Below are 6444 nucleotides of genomic sequence, written 5' to 3'. Positions count from 1 at the left end.
TTGGACCATGTCTTATGTAAATTAAATTGAGGTAATAGTGTAATAAACTTGTGATGCATAATATTTTGATAAATAAAAATACAAAAAGCCGGCCATGTGTGTTGGCATTGGAGATTGAATTAGTGACTAGGCATGTCAAATTGCCAATATAAGTTAGAACTCGTAAGTACAATTATCCACTCTAACTCGTCTTAACTTTGACAGCAACAAAATTGCTTTCAACAAAAGCACGTATGGATTCCATAATTTTTTGAAATTCAAAATTGGAGACGGAATCGGGATTTGAAATATTGATAATTGTTTAGTATTTGTCGACGAATTTATCTACTTGTAAATTAATAGTATTTTTAATTGTATAATCTAATTAATATTATATTAATTATAATAAATATAATTTTAACTTTATCTACCATCCTTATTATTGACTATTTCATTTTTCTCATTATAAATGTTTTATTTAAAAAAAATAATATTTTTTAGGATGAGTGTTACATTTAATTTTTAATATAATATTATTTTTTTAATTGTATAATTTAATTAACATTATATAAATTATTATCCTTTACTTTACGCTTAAGAGTGATAATAAATATATCAATATTATTTTAAGTGAATTAACTTACAACATTTTAAACACTACACTCAATTTTAAAGGTAATGATAGAAAAATAATAAATGTTTGATGAGAAATAATAACGAAAGGAAAAAAAAAGTCACATGTCTCGTTTTTTAATTGATATGATTATTTCAATCCACTACTTTAAATACATAGTTAGTTTTCTAACTTGACATTTTAATCTTGTGTTGTACTGTATGGTATTATTGTTGATTATAAAGCTAAATTAGGTCATATGATTGTTCTCGTCTCCTCTTTTCTAATGGTACTGGTTTTTCACCAAATAGTAGTGATTTATAGTTAATTTTTTATCTGAATTTATCACTCTAAATTATTTTTATTCTCTTTCATATAAATAAATTATTTTCACACATATTTTGTTGTCGTTTTTGTGCGATTCTGTATTTTTTTTATTGTCTTAGTATGACGCTTTAGTTTTAAGTTTGATTGTGGTGTTATTTGGTTTAGATTGATAAATATATTTTAATCAAATGCAAATTCAATCAATAATTTACTATTGTAAACATTACAACTTTAAACGCATCACTATTTTAGACCGTTCAATTTTAATATATTTGTAAATTTTGTCGCATTTATAAATATTTTATCATTTTGTGCTATTAACTCGAATGTTGTGAGTTTATTCATAAATTCATCATTTGTCGTTTGAGCAACTTTAAATTATAATATTTTCAATTAATATAATTTATATCAACTTAAATAAATAAAAATTATTTATTTAGTATAAAAATACATCAATATTAACTTGGATTAATTTAATAAAATTATTATTTTATAATATAGAAAAGCTTATAATACAAAAAAAAAAATACTACACTCATATTATTGAAGGCAATTATTGTCAAAAAAGAAATTATTGAAGGTAATTGAAACTTGAGAAAAGTAGCAGGTGGCGGAAATGAAAGGACGGTCTGAGTCAGCAATGAATTATTCTTGTGGGGATTGCCGTTGGAGGGGGCATATGAGTCAGCAGTGAATTATGAAAGCGTATATTTGTCATCAAAATATTTTATACGACCTGACCCAAACAGATCATCGAATGAACGGAAGGATGTCTGAATTGACTCTAGTACCTATGTGTCATGCTACCACCAAATTTCATAGATTCATTTGAGATCTACATCATCATTTATTATTTGGTATTTTATTAACTAAATTATTAAGTAATACATACAAATATAACTAAATGTGTATTTTGTTAGTCATTTTAATATTTGAATACATTTTTTATTAGTTAATTTAGTAATCAAATATATATTTTACTAGTTAATTTGATTTATAAAATTACTTAAAAATAATAATTATATAGTGTGTCTAACTTCAATATATTCAAGAATATAGCAGTTGCACATCACAAAATTAAGAAATTAAAATGATTATTTACTCTTATATAAATATTGATATTTTGATCATGATCCCCTGAATATTAATTCCTGATTTTGTAACTATATATTCGCATCAGATTTTCAGCTCATAAAGTAATGTCTCTTGTGAGATGTATGTTTAAACTAATGATTTTTTTTTTTTTTACAATTGAAAGTGTGAAGTTTTTCCCCCTCAATGTTGGGAAATTATTTCATGAACATCAATACACCCAAATAACATTTTGAAAGAGAATGAAATAAAGAGAGTAAGGTAATATTTGTGATATGTTAATAATATGATATAAATAGATATAAAGAGAAAATAAAGGGCTAATATATGATATTGAAAAATATGAGGTGTTTGTATATCACTGCTTTGTATATTTTGGTTTCTGCGAGAACCTTTGATGTTTATATGCACTTAGAACATCTTCAACGTGGATTATTTTAGCTAATATAGACCTAATTTATTAGCAACCCTTATTAGATAAAGAACAAAAGAAAGTGTCTATTAGACATGATATCTGAATAGTTACTTTATCTCTTTTATATGACAACTGGGTTCCACTGTTAAAAAAATAATAATAATCATAAAAGATAGAACATGTGTTAGTGAAATATATTTCTTTATTTTAATAATAATGTAAGTTTATTACTAAACTCCACTTAGTATTTTTTTATGAAGTGCCGACTTTAAATATAAACAACTTTGGGTGAATATAAAGTGATGTATTTGATTTAAATTTTGGATCAAATACATCAAATTTTATTAATCTAATATATATATTGATTACCAAATGTAGGTAGTATTGAGGCAAAATTATGAATCTCTAATCATGATTATGTTTCTATTTAACTTGTGTTTTTAAATGAGTTACTAAAAGATAGAAGATCAAATACATTCATAAAACAATCAACGGTTTCACCATGAATTAAATCAAAGAACATCATACCTTAATTGAGCTGAAAATTGATTACCACATCATTCTGGTTTATCAAGATCATTATAATTTATCAAAATGATCATTATGGTTTATCAAGATCATTCTGGTTTACTAAATGATCATTCTGGTCATTTCGTTTTAAGGACAAAGTTAAAACATATCATTACCCATAGTTCAAACTTCAAGATAAAAGAATATCAAGACTACTCAAAATTATAATCAATCTCAATATTCAAGCTGGAGGCCTAAAGAAACAAACTTGTCATCATATCAATAATCAGATCGATCTCCAGATTAATGAATTGTGAGCAAGGACGAAATGACACTCTTGCTGCAATTTTTGTAGAAAGCTCATCATGCCTCTAAGACAAAGAACTGACACTAGACAACTATTAAATCATTCATCCATGTTTTCCATACAACACAAAACCAATAACGTTTTGGATTGGATAACACACATGCATATTAGATCTAACTTTGGATGAACGTTTTCCTCTAAGATTAGTAACGACTATAATGAGTCTTTACTAACTTTCTCTATTCCTATAAAAAGAACATCAAGATGGAGACAACAACAAGAGTTTTCAGTGCAATTATTCCAATACTTAATCAATCATACTCATACAAACAAAACTCTTCAATCGATAAAACTTCATCTTTCTCTTACTATACTCAAGGATTTCTTTATTTAGTTATTGCTGACAATCAATCTCAAACAAGTGTTGAGTAGATTCTGATCCTAAAACCTTTTATCATACACACCATTTGAAACTCAATTTTATCTCTTAAGATAGTTTGAGTATTTTGTAAAAATCCTTTACGGGCTGCAATATAACTGTAAAAACTCTTTCAAGGTTGAAAGATGAATTATGTAATTGATCAAAAGAGATCAAGAAAGATAGTGAAAAAACAAGAACGTTCTTGTGTCAAACACATTAGTGAAAAACTCACAAATTGTGAGAACTGAATGTAGCTCACATTGGATTAACCAAGATACATCATTGTGTGATATTATTATCTATATCTTTATTTATTTCTCACTCACTATCACATATCACCTTGAAATAATTTGTTTTATTCGTTTTTAACTTATCCAGAACGTTCTGAATTTTTATTTGTAACCAACATCAATCTTGAATTATTTAAATTAGAAGCATAATTTAACATTTTAAAAAATAATCACAATTTAAACTTCATTCTTTGTAATTGATATTGCTATCTATTATATATATTTAAAACAGACTCTCATGTCACTTCATAGTATTTCTTCCACATGTGCAAACATATCCCACCTCAACTAAAAAAGCGTACGCCTTAGAGAGTTCTCTTGTGTTTTTATTGTAGTACCTCAATTTTGTCCCAATAATTAAAAATTATTTTCATAATAATAAAAACAAAACAAAAAAAACATAATCAGTATTCGTCCTTTATTTTTAATTTTAATCTTTGAATTTTAATTTTTTATTTTATCCCAATTATATCTTCACCATTCCTACACTCAATCACAAAATCATTGTTAATGTCCCAATTATATCTTCACCATTCCTACACTCAATCACAAAATCATTGTTAATGTCCCAATTATATCTTCACCATTCCTACACTCAATCACAAAATCATTGTTAATGTCCCAATTATATCTTCACCATTCCTACACTCAATCACAAAATCATTGTTAATGTCCCAATTATATCTTCACCATTCCTACACTCAATCACATAACTTGCATAACTTTCTTTTATTTTATGGACATCTTGCTGCAAAACAATGATAACCCATAACTTTCTTTTATTTTATGGACATCTTGCTGCAAAACAATGATAACCCATAACTTTCTTTTATTTTATGGACATGTTGCTGTCAAATAAATAAAACTCAGAACTTTGTTTTATTTTATGAATACAACATGTCACTATTTTAGTCTATAAGAAGAAGATAAAAATTCATTTGAAGGGAGGAGGTGAGATTTCGAAAATAGAAGATTTATTTTCTTTGCTTCTGAAATAAATCAAGAAAAAAGAGAGAAAATGTTGTAAAAAACCAAAACAGAGAAGATAAAGAAACGTTTTGGAAAAAGTCCACCACAATCCTTCTTCAAACCAACTCATAACCATAACCAAAACTCAAACTCATTTTAACAACACAACCCACAAAAATCTATTAAAAGATAAGATAGATAAGAGGATCGTTACTACTTTCAGTTCAGTCGCGCCGCCGTAGCCTCCATCTTCACTGTGGCCGATATTTAGAAAGGCAAGTATTTTTTTTTTACTCTCTTTAAGTTTGTTGTGCTTTATGTTATTTGGAAGATATAAACATCACTATGTTAATAACTAAGATTTGGAAGAAGAGCTTGATTTGTTGGAAACTTTGTTTTATTTGACATTGGGTGTTTTGTTTGAAATCTTAGTTTTATTGTTTCTCTGGTTTGGCTTATAAGGCTATGATGATTTCTTTGGTTTTTATTTATTATTATTTTGTGAAGATATTTCCCCATATTATCACTACTGGCCTCAGCATTTGTTATCCTACTGCTAACTCTATTATTAGTGTGTTGGTATTCGCATAAGAAATGACACTAGCAACCTGCCATCCATACTTTCTTTTTCTCTAATATCACGTGAGGCAATATCAAGTAACATGTGTGTATGTAATGCTGTAAATTACTATTTTATTTCATTTAACTTAAATAATAATAATTATTTAATTTAATAATGATGGTCATTTAACATAATTTAATTTGATTTAATATAAATAATGACTAATTAGTAATAAACATAATTCATTTCACTTATAAATGATATTAATATGCTATTTAATATTAAATGAGTTATGCTTTCATCATTTGATTCACTAAAAAGTATTTGAAAGAGTTCACAATTTGTATATAGTTTTTATTTTATTAATCTGGTATTTTTATTTTTTATTTATTTAATAAATAACAATACAAGTCTATATTTTTTTTTTACCGTTTATTTTATTTTTAGGTGTGTTTATTATTGAGCTTATTTCGTAGAATTATTTAAATTTATTTAATTTTTAACATCAATTATTATTATTATTATTATTTTAAAAGGGTAAAGATAAAACTATAATCGAATATTGTAAGGTTAATTAGATGTGACATCTTTTTAATCTTTGAGTTATTAGAACACAAATTGTGACAATTTGATGGTTCTAAATCTCATAATCACAAATGATTTAATAAACTAAAAATTCATAAACAAATAAATCATAAAAATTATTTAAAGTTAATTAAAATCTTTTAATCTCGGAGTTACATAATACAAATTATATATTTTGATAACTCTAAAACTTATCCTTTTAAAAAAAAATTTATTTAATTATTATTATTATTACTATTATTACTATTATTTTTGAAGTTGTTAAGATACAAATTAAACTATTTGTTTGTTTTGAAATTCAATTTAAAAATAAAAAATAAAATATTCTTAAGAGGATTAAATTAGATGTGACATCTTTTTACTCCTTGGATTTT

Source organism: Cicer arietinum, chromosome 4 (assembly GCF_000331145.2).
Source record: "Cicer arietinum cultivar CDC Frontier isolate Library 1 chromosome 4, Cicar.CDCFrontier_v2.0, whole genome shotgun sequence".
Taxonomy (NCBI): Eukaryota; Viridiplantae; Streptophyta; class Magnoliopsida; order Fabales; family Fabaceae; genus Cicer; species Cicer arietinum.
Note: the sequence above shows the minus strand (reverse complement) of the source record.